Source organism: Neopelma chrysocephalum, unplaced genomic scaffold (assembly GCF_003984885.1).
Source record: "Neopelma chrysocephalum unplaced genomic scaffold, ASM398488v2 Primary Assembly neopelma1_92, whole genome shotgun sequence".
Lineage (NCBI taxonomy): Eukaryota > Metazoa > Chordata > Aves > Passeriformes > Pipridae > Neopelma > Neopelma chrysocephalum.
In genome coordinates this window covers 2353538-2370001 of record NW_020897754.1, presented here as the reverse complement: position 1 = coordinate 2370001, position 16464 = coordinate 2353538, and the positions used below count along the sequence as shown (strand labels likewise).

General features: G+C 41.4%; 1 protein-coding gene across 5 annotated transcripts in view; it reads left to right on the top strand.

Moving 5' to 3' along the window:
* The window catches only part of SHISAL1 (shisa like 1), a 241411-nt gene that overhangs the window by 144692 nt on the left and 80255 nt on the right, over positions 1 to 16464 (top strand). For all 5 annotated transcript variants that reach the window (XM_027693557.1, XM_027693556.1, XM_027693552.1 and 2 more), the window contains one exon: positions 1250 to 1389. The gene's annotated coding sequence lies outside the window, so the exon portion shown is untranslated. The remainder of the gene's footprint in view (positions 1 to 1249; positions 1390 to 16464) is intronic.

Below are 16464 nucleotides of genomic sequence, written 5' to 3'. Positions count from 1 at the left end.
AAAACCTCCAGGATCAGTCACATTTTAATGATGATTATATCAGAGTATAAATCTGACTAGTATATTGTGACAAGCACACAAGGCTGCTGTGGAAGTAATTCTGGTTTTGTTTGAGTTAATGGGAGTTTTACCATTGACTTCAGTGGGATCAGGATGCACATTTGATTTTATTTTTTTAAATATACTTACACCACTGGACACCACAGAAGACTGACAGAAATCCAGCATACTCTGTTAGTTCTGCTGTCCTTCCTCTCTTTTTTCTCTGAGTGTTTTTTAAAGTTCAGCATAACACTTCCCAGTGAGCCTTTAATTTCTTATCTGTATTAGACAGACTTTGTGCATAGTAATTACAGATTTCTTTTCCTCTGAGCAGGCAGTAAATATATTGTTCTTTTTCTGTGTGGATGTGGAGTCAGGAACAGCCCTGGGGTCATCCAAGATCCATGAAGGGGCAGCACTAGCAGTGTGCCTTGGCTGACAGCTAAAAACTGTTCTGCCTCAGCCTCTTCAGTGCAGAAGTGGTTTAGCTGGGGGGACTGGGAATGCCATGAGGAGCCTCTTCCAGAAACGTGCTGGAAGGGGCCTCACAAGAACATCTTGTTAAAATTCCACTTTTAGAAGTGGAAATTGTTTTGCCTCAAAGGTCAGTCCCTTTCCACGTATCATTTAGTCGTGACTGTGAGAGATGAGTTATCTCTGAGGCTATAAAAATATTTTGCCTTCTGACATACCATTAATTGTTGTTATTTAACAACAACGAAAAGACAAAGAAAGAAAGAAAAATTAGATGATATGGCAGACAAAAATTCCCAGCAAAAGGAACCCAACTGAGTTTTACCCAAGAACATTAACATTCCTAACTCTCAGGTAAAGTCCCTTCATGTCTAATGTCACAAATGGGCCCGTGAAGAACACCATCAAAAGGAAGAGTATTTTCACCCATAAACTGACTGCAGATTAGTGGTGTTTTCTGCATTAGTTGTTGCAGGGATATGCCCAAAAATGTTCTATTATTAAAGCTAATAAACAGGTTAATCCCTATCACCATAGTTCTGCTTCCACCAAATAAATGAATCTCATTTGTACTGATATTTATCCCGAGTGTCGTTCACTTTGTATCTTTTGGCATCTGTCAAAGGCTTTGCAAAAAAAACTCTAAGTAAAAATGCATCAGAACCCAGGTTATCAAGAAGGATATTGTAGAACTCACTTTTTCCCTTTGGTATTTTCTTCCCCTTCTGTTCAGGTATGAAATAAAACGAGGATTCGCCACCTGACTGCGGAACTGGGAGCAGATGGGAATGAGTGATCTGTTCCCCTCCTCCACTGGGAATGCCACGGAAAAACTGGCTCTGGAGCAAGACTTGAACATACTGACGAGAAAAGGTATTTAGTGTCTTAGCAAACTCTCATTTATTTCTTCTATGCACTGCAGGAAAACATCCTGATGATAAAAAACTTGTGGGTTTTAAGTGTCCCTCAAGGTTGCTGGAATACTCAATATATGTTTTCCATAACTTGTGGCAACGGGAGAATGTTGAGCTTACATGTAAAATTTAAGTAAATGATGACAAAAAAGAGAGGATTGATAGAAGTTTAAATTGGTTAAATCCCTTTAAAGTATGGTCAGTTTTAGAATGCAGCGATCATGGGTCAAAAAAGAAAATTTTCAAGTCAGCATCTTAGTTGATCTTTGGTAGTTTTGTACAAATAGGCAGCCTGAGGTCTGTTCCATAAAATTAACTTAGATTGATTTGAATCTCCTACTCTTTGGAAAGTTGCTGTCATCTACTTCAGTGTGTGTTTACTTAGTCCAGCCCAACCTGCTATTTAAAGTATTGCAAAAGTGGCTTAACTGAAGTCTTATTTTAAGTCTGTTTAAATTGAATTGAATTGCAGTCTTGTGTAGATGCACTTAAATCAATGTATAGCTGCCATATAAAATTCCACCCTTTGAATTAAGCTAGATCAACACAAGCCAGTTGTAAATCAATTTAACTGCCTCCACATGTGGATTTGCTTCATGTCTAATGAAATTGGTTTAAAGAAACAATCCTAGTGAAACCACTGCCACTTTCTTTTGCAGGCAAAGCCTATATTATATTGATTTATTTGGAACTAGAACTCCTCTGGCACTCATACTGAACAGCCAGCATAGCTCTGCAGCTGCACTGCTGAACATCAACCTGAATTCTTGGTCTTGTTATGGATTTGGATAATATATTTTCTTGCATGGAGCCATGTTTCTCCCTCAGTGAGATTTGTCTCCCCAAATTGGTTGGGATTTCTTTTGTGTTTTAGAATAACCTGATTAATTTAATCCACACACAGCCTTTTGGTGGTGCCAGCAGTGGCACAAGCTCCTCACATCAGCAGTCATGTTCTTTGTCTGGCTTTTCAGTTTGATTTATGAACACAAATAAGGGAAATTTTAAATCCAGTCAGAAAAAACGTGCTTGTGTTGTCTAGCCAGGATGTTCTGGTGGAGCTTCCATTGTAACTAGGAAATTGGTGCTTCCATGAATTCATGGCTGCAGATGACAGAGGTCTTCAGTTTGTTCCTGATAGAATAACATCGTTCCCAGGGTTGTAGCTCCAACCATTTGTACTCCTGAAAATTGTGTAAAGAACAATTCATCTTTGTCCATATGTTTATCCTTTAGTGAACTGATTTTTAGTTTCCTATCCAGAATTCAATGATGTTTCTTCTCCATGTGACTCATTTTCATTAACACCTTCAAAAGGCAGCAAGAAAGGAAAAGTTCAGACTTGCATATCCCCATTTCTCAATGTCTTATCTGAACATCACAAATTTACACCCATAATAGACACATCTATGTAAAACCCCAGGTATCTATGGGTTTGTATAGACTTTTTTTCCCTAAAATATGCCCCTTATTCTAAAAAAAACCCAGCTATTCTTGCTCCCTGCAGACTTTCCCTGGCTGGTAGCAGTAGACAATTACAGCTACAGCAATGCTGCTGTTAGTGTTGTGCTCATCAGTGTTATGTGTCCTGCACACCAGTCAGAAATTCAGTAAAAATCAGCAGCAGTGTGACCTTTCACACCCCCTTTGATCTGGAATAATTTATACATCTAACAGCAATTAATTTTGTGCATACTCATTCTTTCATAACCACTGCAGGGCAGATTTCTTGTTTCATAATGAATATTTTCTGTGGTATAATGATGTGTTATTTGTCTGTGGTGGGCTCTCCCTCGTTTTCTGTAGGGACTCTAAGGGGAATTTCAGTAAAAACACAAGAAGGGAAGGAGAAAACAGATGCCAGACCCTCAGCTCACACCAGAGATGCACCAAGTCTGCCAGGCAGTGCCCTCTCAGGGCTGTTATTCCCAGCATGGTGTGAGCACACTGTTCTCACTATAACACTGCCACAGGCATCCAAATGCTTTGAGATTTTAGGAGGAAAATTTGGAATTTGCTTGGATTTGCTGAAGGTACTTTCCTAAAACCTGTTTGGCTACAGTTATATTTGGTAAAATATAAAAATACTGGTGGAATGTGACCAAGTGAATAATCAGACTGAGCGTGTTTCATTAGTGAATATGGAGGCTTGTATCCAATTTCTTGTTTGTTGGCATCACTATGGAGATTCAGATCACTGCAGCTTCTGGAGAGACCCTCCCCTTATTTTGAGCTGTTCCTACCTGTCTGATTTAGACCCAGTTTTCCCCATCCCTTGTTCCTTGTCTTTTGACTGCATTTTTGGCCAACCAGCTCAGTCTCTCAAATCAAAATATCCCACTGCTCTGCTTTCATCTCATCTTCCCCATGTTTTTAGTCCCAGATCTTACTCCTTTCCCCTGGTGGGACACAGCCAACTCTCCTTATCCTGCACTTACTGCCACCTCTTCCTTCAGTCTTGTGTCCTCTAGAGTCCCTAAAAATGGCATAATTCTCAGACTACTGGTCCATGAGGTAATGGCAAATAGTCTAGGAAATAATTTAATTTTCAGATGTTTTCAATTCAGATGGTGACCCACAAGGAATTCAGATGGTTGACAGGCTTTACTGAGCAGAAGCCTTAGGAACTCCTGCTTCAGAACACAATCCCATGGTTAATTTGACAATAAACTTCTTGTGACTTTTAAATATGTAGAAAGATTTTCTTTCAGTCAGCCTCAGATTTATTATCTGTTGGGTTGGCAAAATCTCCTCTGAATTCCTCAACTGTGCACTTTGGCCTGAGCTCCTCTTTCATCCAAGCCCTCAATTCTATTTCTGTTCCCCCAGCCCGTCTATTTTTGTGTGTCCCCCTCTGCGTGGTCCTGGCTGTCACATCCCAGCCCTTCACGCAGTCACCCAGATTCCAGAGCACTGTCTTCCCCAAAAGCTGCTGTGTCTCCCATGCCCCTGTTTGCAGCTCCTCCTCTCAATTCCTGCTATTGTCTTTAGTCTCTACCTGGCACTTATCCCACTGCTTCCAGGCGCGCGCGCACACACACACACACACACACACACACACGGCTCCTTGGCTTTTTCTTTTGCTTTTCAAAGAACTCCCTCTCTTGTTCCTGTCAAAGACAGCTCCCTCCTTGTGCAGGTTCTCCCGCAGGATCAGAGCTGAGCCTCCCTCTCTGTTCCAGCTCCAGCCCTTGCCATCCTGCCTGTTTATGCTGCTCCTGTTCACCACTAGAAGCAAAGCACCTCCCTGTATGTAAAAGCACACACTGATTTTTTTTTTTTAAGGGATAAACAAGCTTTATCTCATTCTCTTTGGAGAACTGGTATTCTGGACTGTTTGGGAAAACTTTTAAGTTATTTTTTTCCCCCCTACAAAATTGTAAAGACAGATGGAAAGCACCTTTTGTTCAGCATGTTCCCAAGTGCTGCATGCTACCTGGGATCTCAGCTAGAACTGTGCAATCAGGCAATTTTAAAGCTTGTCAAACTGCAAACAACACAGGGCCAGACAATACAGCACAGACATAAGGCATTAGAGGAGTGGTACAGTTGTAAAATAAGAGGAGATGTGAATAATGGGGAAAGGGCGGGGGGGGGGGGAAATGGAGGCTGGAATTCCTTCTCCGTGGTTCTTAAACAATTGTATCCAGCTGCAGCCTCCAAGTGTGTTTGAATTTCTCTCATTACTCTCTGGGGTGGAAAGCTGCTCCTTCTGCTCTGTTCCCTCGGAACAGCCAAACACCCTTTTTTTTTTGTATTCAGGGCTCTCTCTTTTCTGTGAAATCATCCACTCCAGGCAGGATGATCCCTGCAGCTGTGAAAGTCCAAAGTCATGGTGACCCGATGGAAGACATTCCAGCAAATAAACAAAGCCAGTGGGATTTCTTGGTACACGTTTGTCTCCTCATTTTAGTTCTTGGGGCTCTCTCTGCTCCTTCAGCTGCCTGACTGCTGGACAGACCCAGGCAACACTCACCACTGCCCTGCTTTGTTTATTATGGCAGCATTAGGGAAAAGGCTTTTGCTAGCTCAAACTCCATGGAGTGGCTGATAGAGCCAATATTTATATTTTCGGTCTGTGAGCCATAAAAAAGTCTCTTATTACAACACACACTCTGCCCCCCTTTCCAGGGATGACCTGCTTTCATAAAGAGCTTCAGGCTGGTGCTCATTAGCAAAATGTTGTAGGGCATCCTGGGACCTGTGGCTGTCCACTGGTATCTGAGCTAGTTTCTTAATTTTAATTATTGCTACAGTAGGAAAGGGAGCAATTCCGAGCCCTGTTTAGCACTGGGAAAGGGAGAACACATTTCCACTTTGCCTCTAATAATTTGGATTTCTTTGAATGATAGACAGGGTGCTAACCAGAACTGCTCAGGAGACCTCTATAAATGTTATTAATTTATTTTTAGTAAGTTAGAAGGGTGTTTGCAGAGAGGCAACAGAAAATAGAGAGATGTTTATGTAGAATATTCACTTTTGTACTTTTCTGCAGCAGCTCAGGGACAGATGACACTCCCTGTTCACCTCACTGGGAGAACTCAGGGTTTAAATAAGGCTTCTCTAGCTAGTTAAGATTTCTTGGCAGTTTATTAGGTTGGTCCTTAATTGCATTCATTTCCCTGTAGAGATTCCTTTGAGAGGGACTCTCCATTACACGACTGCTGGAAGATTTCCAACAATTCACATTTTTCCCGATTAATTTCAGACTCAAATATTGACTCCTTTTGGGAATGAAGTGATAGTAAGGCTGGATTTCTGGTTTGCAGAGCTATGTATCTGTACCACGGGGTATCAGTCAGTGTATACTATTTATTTATGCCCCATTGCAATGTCTGCTGGGTAGATGAGCTCTCAGAGTTTTTGCTTCAGCAGCAAATGGACAGGAATAATGTGATGATGGCTTTATGCCTCTGAAGATAATGAAAGTGTCAGAGACTCTGTAGCTCATGATGTGAGAAGCTGGTGAGAGCACAAGATCTGAGTGCTGGAATTAAATACGGGCTGAAACACTGAAGTTTGGAGATGGTGGAAGATAAACCCCCTTTTCACCAGTAAGCCTAAAATATCACATTGTGATCACAAGTGGTACAAATAAGTTGTCAATGGCTGTCAAAGTTTTTAACAAATCCAACGGGATTTGGATGCAAAATGAAGTGCAAAGGCATTTTCAGGCTCATCGCTATGGCTCCTTCTGTCTGTGCCAGTTTGTAGCTGATGAGAAGAGACACCAATCTGGAGTTAAACCATAGCATGGCATCTCTGCTTCAGCCAGGGAGCACAGGATTAGGGCTTTCCTCAGTGTCACTCTCCAAAAATAACTCTCAAACTTCCCAAGTGCCTCTTATGAAAAAGAAGTTTAAGGAATAGCGTTTTTATCCTTGTGACAAATGTCCTCTAGGCTCTTCCTCACTTTGAAATTCTTAACTGCCCTCTTATCTGGTGATGAAAGTACCTATGCTGTGCTACCTTAGGTCCTGGCAATTTTTGGGTGAGCAGCCCCACCCCCCCGGCGTGCTCCTGGTGTTCTGGGAATTGAAAAAAAAAAAAAAAAATCTTTAATTTCCTCAGAAATCCTTGGATGATGTTAATAATTTACCGTTTCTTATTATAGAGGGCTACTGTTCTACCCAAAAGGGCTGTTTAATCAGCCCTTTCAGCCTCAATCAGCTGAGAAATGACTGCTTTTTTCAGCTAATTCCCAGAAATAATGCCTGTCCATAAAGGAGGAATTGAGCCTGACATGAATGTACTTTCTGAAATCGTGATGCTGTTAGCCAGGGCTTGCTGTGCATCTGGAAATAGAGCCTGCAACACCAGTCAGAACAGAGGAATCTGTATTTTTTTCTCAAAGTCCCCTAAGATTTCTCTATGCTAATTTACCTTTTGGTAGAACATATCTGGTACTTTCTATGTTATAGGTTTGGGGGGGGGAAGCTTCTTTATTTTTCAGTAGCAAGATCATTTTCCTCTGTAAAATTCTTGAAGAATGTCTCCAACAGAAGTGTTTAATCCCCAGAGTGTCAGTGCCTTGGATGTGTTTCCATTCAGGGTGTTACAGATGCTCAGTCAGAGAGAACAGTTGCAGCAACGCAGGAGAGAGGAGATAGAAAATTACCAAGCCACTGCAAAGCAGAAAGAAATCTGCACAAGTACAGAACCCAGATAGTGGCAAAAGTACAAATAATCTCCATATTCTGGATATAAGAACTTCCAGGTGTTACTGACCTGTGCATCTTCAAAATATAATTCTGGCACTGTTGGGGTTTTGGCTGGTTTAGGAGTTGGGGGTCAGATGTACCCCCGAAGTACTAAAGCAATCACAGCAGCCATGTGTGTAATTTAATGTATAGATATAAAAATATATTAAAAAACCAACCAAACAAAAAAAAAACAAAAAAACCCAAAACCTGCAAAGGCTTATACATAATATGTATTTCTATAGATCAGCAATGATCCATTAGATCCATTTTCATCTTGATGTCAGGGCCCTGAGGGTACCACCAGGCTCTGCAACCTCCTCTTTTCCTAAATATCAATTTGGAATTAAAAACCCCAGCAGTTAGCACCCCAAAACATGTATTTGAGGTGGAGGCAGGGGTGGGATATGGTGAGCAGATGTGACATCCTGGTCAGGATTTTTACAGGGACCTAGGAAATGGAAACTCAGAAATTTGGTGGGTTTTACCTGATGTCAAATTATTCTCGTCTATTATTACTTCCTCTTAATAAGATTGCTAAATACAGCCCATAAGTACTTGTAACAGAGGCTTAGGCTTGAACTGAGACATCTGACACTGTATATCCTCATAAAGAGAATTTACACGAAAAGATGATTCCCTTTCCCATCTGAAAGTCAGATAGAAATAATGAGAAAAATAGACTTTTTGTCTTGTAAACCTATTTAACTTCTCTATTAAGGCTCCTGTTGATACGTGTCATGTGCCATGTTGTTATATGGGTTGTTACATGGTCTGAATGGTTTTGGGGAGCTCCCACTAGAAAATAGGGACAGGGAATCTCAGCTCCAGAGTGAGAGGAGGTGAGAAAACAAGGGAAGGGACTGGGGCTGTGAAAGAGGGAGGAGATGGGTCTGAGCAAAGTGGGGAGCATTTGAGACTAAAATAAAAATTAAAGGTTATGGACGGCAGGAGTTCCGAAACAACGCACAGACAGTCAATATGATCAAACGATGTTCAATTTATTATTTAAATGAGTTAGCTTTTATACAGTCAGCTCCTTCCCGGGTCTGTGATTACAACAAAGCGATTGGATAGCTCAGTCTGTGCACGCGTTTCATGCCTTTAGCTTGTAAGAAAAATCCTTGCTTTCAATTTATGAAATGGCAAAAAAATACTTGCAGGACAAGGAAAATTGCAGCAAGAAATCTTTTATTGCAGCACTGGGTGCAATCTCAAGTCACATGGCCTGGAAAAGCACACACGGTTTGAAAAATGCGCTCTTTTTGTACCCTCTTGGCCACTTAAGATGTTAAATGTTCAACAGGTAACAGGTATTTTACCTTAAAAGGTAATTTTTTTAATTCGGGAGGGGGTGTCACCCTCCCTCCTGATTGATTGATGACGTACCCCCCTGCACATGCACAGGGGGGTCCCTCTGCACACAAAGGCCAGCCACGTGGCCAGGGGTATATTTTCCATTTTTATATATTTTTTTCCCTACCCCGACTGCGACGTTTCCCTGGTGTCAGGCCCAGACAGGGCCTTTCACCTTACAGCCTCCACGAGGCGCCTAAAACTCCTGGAATTAAATGAAAGAAAAGAAATAAATCCCACCACCCTCTGTTTTCCACTAAAATCAATTTGCTTATAATAAAACCGGATTATTTATTTCTCATAAGCTTATCGGTTCTGATGCTCTGCCCACACATCCTGACGTCCTTCGTGCCGCCCAAAGTCCCTCCTAGCGATCCGCCTCAGGGACTTTCCCAGGACTTTCCAGTTTTCTCTTTATCTCCAGTTTCCCACAACTTTCAACTACAAACACACAGTTTTCCCATAACTTACAACTGTAAACACACAGAGTTTCACACAGCTTGCAACTACAAACTATTCTTTTAATACCCTCCAAAGTTACGTCAAGCGAGGCCTACTGCTCCTCAGAGCTGGCAGTATGGATTGTTCACAAAGTGTCCGCCATCCTGCAAACACTCCACAAAAGGTAGTGAAGTAAAGACAAAGAGAAGCTGTAGATGAGTAGAAATCACAGTACCCCAAAGCTCAGCAACTTGTTTTATCTGTGTTTCCCTTCAGTCCTCCCCAGCAGAGCATCAGTCAGGTCACCCATGTGTCACATGGTGCCATTCTACAAGAGCAGCTTGTTCTGATGCTTCCAGAGCATGGAATCACCGGTCCCTGTGGGCTCTGGGAATCCAGGCAGGATGGCACAGAGGGAGTGTGTGCAGGCACTCCTTTCCAAAAGCAAACTCGGTGCTTCCCTGCAGGGCAGCCACCTCTGAGGGGCACTTGGGTGCTGAGATAACAGCACAGGATCTGCAAACAAAGGATCTGGATCGATCTGTCCACTCAGGTGTGCCTGCCAACATGTCATTAACTCCCTGCCACGGCTGGAGGAACCACACACCTCCTGGAACTGAGAACACAATTCAAATGCATCCTTCACACCACTGTTTCGCTCCCCTAAGAAGAGCCCTGTGGAATTAGGTACTGCTTTGCTCTCTTCCTGCACCATTTCACCTTCAACCATGCAGCAAACTTGCTATACCCATTCCAGGAGATAATAAAGCCTGTGCTTGGAGTGGAAAAGTTTACTAGATGCGTTAGTCACAGCCACTGGTGAAGTTGTTATATAGGAGCAGACAACTAGAAGGAACTTGGTGTGAAAACAAACAAACAATCTAATACAAGTATTTAAACTTTTGTTCTGGTTTCTGAACTTTGTAACTGACTTGGAATTCCAGTTGGGCTAAAAAGTTCATGGAGAAACTTTCCTGCTTAGCATATTTCCTTAAAAAGTCTGAGCTCTCCTCTTGCTTGTCTTTTGCCTAAACTTTTAAAAATAATTGTCTTAACACGTTGTGTTCCCTAACATAGTTTCTTTTTTTATCACTAACTAACTGCATTCCCTTTTTTTTAAGGGGAGTTTGAAAAATATTCCAGTCAGTTCCTAATGTTTAGCCGTCACTGTTGGTTTAGAAGACAGTAACCCATCAAAATGATTTTAATTGTTACCCAACAGGGTAACTTCCTGAAGTAGTGGGGAGAGTCATGGTTTCAGAGGCTGCTTTTTTTCTGTCCTCTCAGGAATGCTGGCAGTTGCAGAATGACCTCTTTTGAAGATCTCCAATATGCTGGATTTCACATATCTCCAGCTGGCTACAAAGCTCTTGCCCTTATCCATCATCAGCGTTCTCCCTTCGATGTCATTATTCCATAATATTGGTGTTTGTGAGGCCTTTTGTGTTTTAAGCCACATCTTCAAGCTGGACAATTGTGTCCTCTTGAGCCTGGAAAAGGGAAAAAGGAGGCACCATTCCCCAAGTCTTTGAGTCTCTTGTGAGTTTGCACCAAATAGTTAAGTCCTCATCCTTTACTGAGCAAGTGACCTCCTTAAACCAGCACAGGAGCATGGGGAGGTTGTTGCTGGCTCAGGTTCTTTATTGGAAGGGAAGGTCAGAGCCAAAACGGGACACAAAGAATGAGGGACAGAAGTTCTTTAAGGTGTTCAGGTTTTCTTCTTATCAGAACTTCAAACACCACGTGTGCTCTGGTTCTTTAAACAGAGCATGCCTTCCCATGTCATCTCGCCTTTTTTTCCCCTGTCTCTCTAAACTTACCTGGGTTCCTCTAAACTGACTTCAGGTACCTGGGTTAAAGAATCTATATTTGGATGAAGGTCACTTGGAGGGTCTCTTTGCAGCCAGGGAAGAAGGCCTGGCACCTCCAGTGGGTGATTCATTCCATAGGTGGGCTGCATCTCCCTCAGGAACGATGAATTGACTCTGTAGGAAGCCTGACATGACCTTGTTTCTAATTTAAGCACATCAGCTAAATGTCTAACTTGTCAAGGCCTCAAGTTAGGTAGGAACAGAATTTACTATCTTTGTACCCTGTATCCTTTTGGAGATTTATTATGTGCATGTGTTGTGAAAAGTCATCAGCACCAACTCCTAATCCACAAAAACCGTGTCAGGGTTGCTGTGACATGAATATAAAATCAAAATCTACAATAAACAAGAATAAAGAACAGATGCTTGGGATCCTCGATTTCCAGATATTTTTTATATACAAAGAACATTATCAGGATAAAGCAGAACAAGTTTAATAGGCAGAATGAAGCATGGATTATACCCCTTAAAATCCCCATTTTTGCACTATACAGCCAATAACACAGGACTTTCCATAATATGGGGCTAATCTTTCTCAGTTTTCTAAGTGTAGGAAGGAGGAACCATAAGGATTTTATTTTCCAAACTATTGTTATATCTGTTTCTATTGGAATTCTTGTCCGATTTAGTAACCAAACTAATTTTGTACACAATAAAATGTTGTCACGATGACTTTATTTTGCATTTTCCTTGGAAAGAAAAAGCAGATGCATAAATGAGGTTTCCTGTAAGCCTTCTAATGGAATGTGATTCTTAAAAATGAGCACTTAACAATTCTTACTGGTAATACAGAGTAACCTCAGCTCTCCTTTTGGAAGAGTGCAAGAATTTACAACATTGTTTCTACCACAAGCGGTAGAACTCTAGAAACTGTTGTTATGAATTTTACTTTTCTCCTCAAGAATTTCCTTAGAGGAGCAAGAACAGTTTTGAGTTCTCAGCTTTGGCAATATCCACACAAATACTGTGAGAGTTAAATGCAGTTTCTCAAGATTTTTACCAATTCAGTTTTCATTTGGTAAAGGGATGATTCGTGTGTACTTTGTGCACTGTTTTCAGAGGTGGTTTATCCAAAAGGGATTTTCTCAGTGAGGCTTCCATGCTTCTTTTGTCTGGGATGTTCAAGTACCATAATTTTGCACATGAGAAGACTCCTGCTTAAGCACCCTCAGATTTACACACTGAGGTCCATCTCTATTTCTGTCATTGATTATTGAGATTATTTTCTCTTGAGATTGTCACAAAGCACCAACTGCACAGCTCTTCATCGAAACACTGGTGGTCACACCATCACAGTTGTCTGAGAGGACATGTTAGGCTTCACTCCAGTCCCTCCAAAATAAAGTTTTTTAATGTGCAGGAGTGACATTTCACCCCAGAAGTAACTTGTCATGAAATGGGGCACAGCCCCAGTTTGATAGCGGGCACCAACACACGATGAGACCTCTCAAGCTTGGCTGTTCATTGCATTTGTTGATCTATGTCAGAGCAGTGATGTAAATATATAGTGGTATAAACCAGACAGCTATTTAATTCAGGTACCTGAACTAGGTATTTAATTCAGACACCTGTCTCTCTGCTACAAGCAATGTGGTTTCCTCAGCCTGGTTCTTCACGTGGGCACTTTGTGCATAGCCGAGGCTGTCAACAGACAAACCCTCTCCAAGAAAGCCAGGAAACCCAGGTACAGTTCTGATTGCCCCAGAGCTGCTTGTGGACCTTCCTTCCTTCCCAGCAGTCAGCTCCCAGTCACATACAAAGCTGTGACAAAAAGAGTGAACAGTCTTTTTATCCATTAAATCACAAAGGCAGCTTAGGGAGCAAGAAATGCTGTGAGTATGGCCAGGATGATGATGATATCCTCAGCAATAATTAGAAGTGACTGGAGCCATGGTGTTCTGTCTCATGCTGAACACATCAGTTCTGCCATTTGCCAGCTTTTCCAGGGTTTCTCAGCAACCTGGTGTTCTCCAAAGGTCCTCCATTCCAGTGCCGGCTCAGCTCAACCCAGCTTTGCTTGGAAGGCCTGACAGTGGCTCAGCCCCGGCCCGGGAGTGATGCCAGCTCCTTTTAGCAAGCCTTGGAATGGTATGTGAACACCAACACATGTTCTTGTACAGCTCACAGAAGGAAGGCTCACCAGCGAAGACTGAGCCCAAATCACAAAAATAGAGCTGCAGAAAGACCTCAGGATGTCTTTTAGTTCATCACTTTGTACCTGCCTCACCCAGACTTGAGTGGTGGTGCAACCTGCTGGGAAACACTGCCAGTGATGGTTTCCAGCACCCAGCCTGCCTCCTACCTTCTGGAAACTTCCTTTGGAATCTCTGACCACCCCTTTCAAACCATCCCTGTGAATTCAGATTGAACCCCACTGCGGTGAATTGAGCACCAATGAGTTCTTGGCCCCTTATTCGTTTTCATTAAAACACTTTTTCTATAACATCAGACAAATTTGCATTCAGGTCAGTGAGATGAAAATAGCAGTTTTATTATTGAGTAAGTCTTATAGTTTAGAATGACCAAAATCATGGGTTTTCATGGAAGCTGAAAGGATGCTGAGAACGCTTTCAGACCCTGGCTATTCTGAAGCTCCTCTCTCACCCTTTTTCTTCTCTTCTTTAGAAACCTTTGTGCTTTGCTGCAAACACATGGAAAAACTTTCCATGAGAAAGTAACCAGTCTTTGGTAGAGCAATGGAAAGGGAAGAGCTTTTCCTGTCCACTTGCCTAAGGTTCTGCCCTCGTAACACTCAATTAAAAAAACTGGAAACAAAGTTGCTCCGTGGTGTCAAATATTAATTAAACAGACCAGTCTCCTGCTTCCTCCTGGAAAAAGGCTCTTGCTGTCCTGAAACCTGTCTCTTACTGCAGATCTTGTGTTGCCAGTGAGGTGCAGTTGGTGCATAAGTAAGTTGTTGCAGAAAGTGTGAGCTGCTGCCTGACAGAGAAGTATCTGCTTTCTTGAAACAGCTTTTCACATAGTTTCTCTGTGTCAATCTATATATGATGTGGCTCAGCTCATTATCATTAACCAATGATCATAAATACACAGTAAAAGTTGGTTTAATGAAGAGCTAAATGTGTTCTAGTTCAAATTTATTTAAACACAATCCATGCTTTTTGGGGGGAGAGGACAGTCCTTGGATTCAGAATCCAAAGAGCATTATCTTCCCAGGTTATTTTCTTGTTAATTGAAATGAAAGCTAAGAATTTAGCTGAATCTCCTTCCCTTCATTTGTGCCTCATGATCTTCTCTGGATTTTCCCTTTCTCCTAAATAGCTGGATTACTTTTAGCAAACAAATATTCTTAAAAACAACTACACCATTTCATTTGCATGCCAGTTAAGAGAAAAACAGCTTTACTTTCTCTCTCTCGTATTTCCATGTCACTTCTCTTTTCAAAAATAACTTTTTCTGTAAGAATATAAATACAGACCTTCTCAGCAGCATATTAAAACTCAGATCCTCACATCCCTGTGAGCCTCTCACTATTTGCAAAAATAATGAAGCCTTACATGTGTCATTGCTTTTACACCCCTGATTTCAATTGTAATCTTCAGCACTTCAGGTACTGGAGGCGCCAGTAGTGCCTAAATTATGAGCTCTTTGAGGGAAGTGCTGTTTTATTTGGTTTGTTCTGCCCTGTTCTGCAGCAGCTGTGCTCCCTGAGCCTGAGGTGATCCTTGGCTTAGCAGCTTCCCCAAATCCTGAGCTCAGCAAATGGGGAAATAACAAGTGTGGTTTGCCTTTTCTTTCCAGGAAGGATTGTCTTGTAGTAAAGAACCACAGGGAACCTTGGGAGATGGCTCAGCTTCTGATCTCTTCTACAGATTTCTTGCAAACCCTGAGCAAAACCATTCACTCTGCCTCTGTTTCAGCCCTAAACTTCTAAAAAGCCAATTTTGGTGTTGCCTTCCTTTACTCTTTCTAAAGCACTCCTGTTATGAGTGATTCTATATTTGCTTTGTTTGCCCAAAATCTGATCCAGTGGGATGTTGGGCTGTAGTGTAGCAGCAATTATGGAAATATTAGTGACTACTCATCAATCACTTCCTTAATTCAAGGTTAGATATACACTCAGGGATTTACAAAGAGATTAAAGTGAGCCATATTTCTAAGCAAAGAATGGTCTTAGAAAATTATGACAAACAGCATCTAGAGTGGAGTGAATCAGACTCATAAATTTTACTAATGATTTATTTACCAAAAATGCATTTGTTCAACAGTCACAGTTCTTCACTGATTTTGCTGATGGTTTAAAAATGGAAAAAATGTTGGAAATATAAATATAAATACACTGCAATTCAAAGAAGATTTTTCCACTTTTGCCTTCAAAATCAGTTTGAAGTTGCCAACATTTAATTTTATAAAAAAAGGGGGGGGTTAAAGAATGAAAGATAGCACTTCTGTTCTGCTCAGACAAAATATTCAGTAATTCCAAATTACTCCTTTTACAATCTGCGTTACTGAAAAAATCAAAGATAGAAGTTGAGTTTAGCTCAGTGAAAATGTAAGGTAGAAACTACTCAGCTGGTCTGGCTTAAAACAAGCAATTAGCACTGAAGTTGGCATATGTTGTTGGTTGGACTGTTTAGTTGGCTGGATGTTCTTGGATTTTTTTGGAAGCCAAACTATTAAGAAACCACTTTGACAGATTTCTAGAGCTTTAGTGCCATGAATATAAAAGCAAATGTCAAGAACAGAGTCAACTTTCTCAAATGAACAGTGTCTCAAAATGCATAAGGAGCTGTGCTCCTGCCCACATTTATAATTCGGGGGGAGTTCAGCAATTTTTTAGCATCAAGGAGGAACTGGATTATCATTCAACATAGTGTCACGTTCCTGGGCAAGCACAAAGGCCTTATTTTCTATGTCATAACATAACACCCTTCTCTGTGCTCTGACACCAAAATCTCAGGTGCACCTCCATCTTACATAAAGGAAAGAGAATGAAGTCAGTTATTATTTTATCTCTAAGTGAAAGGGAAATTGCTTTATTCAGACTGAAGTCTTCCTTTTTCTCTCTACCATGGAAGGATGGAAATGGAAAGTTGTGTTAAATACTGTGTGCTCACCTCGTGGTCTCAACAAAACCCACCCCTCTCCCTTCTCTCTTCTCTGGCTGCCAGTGAGGTTTGTGTTTGCCTGCCAACACACAGAGCA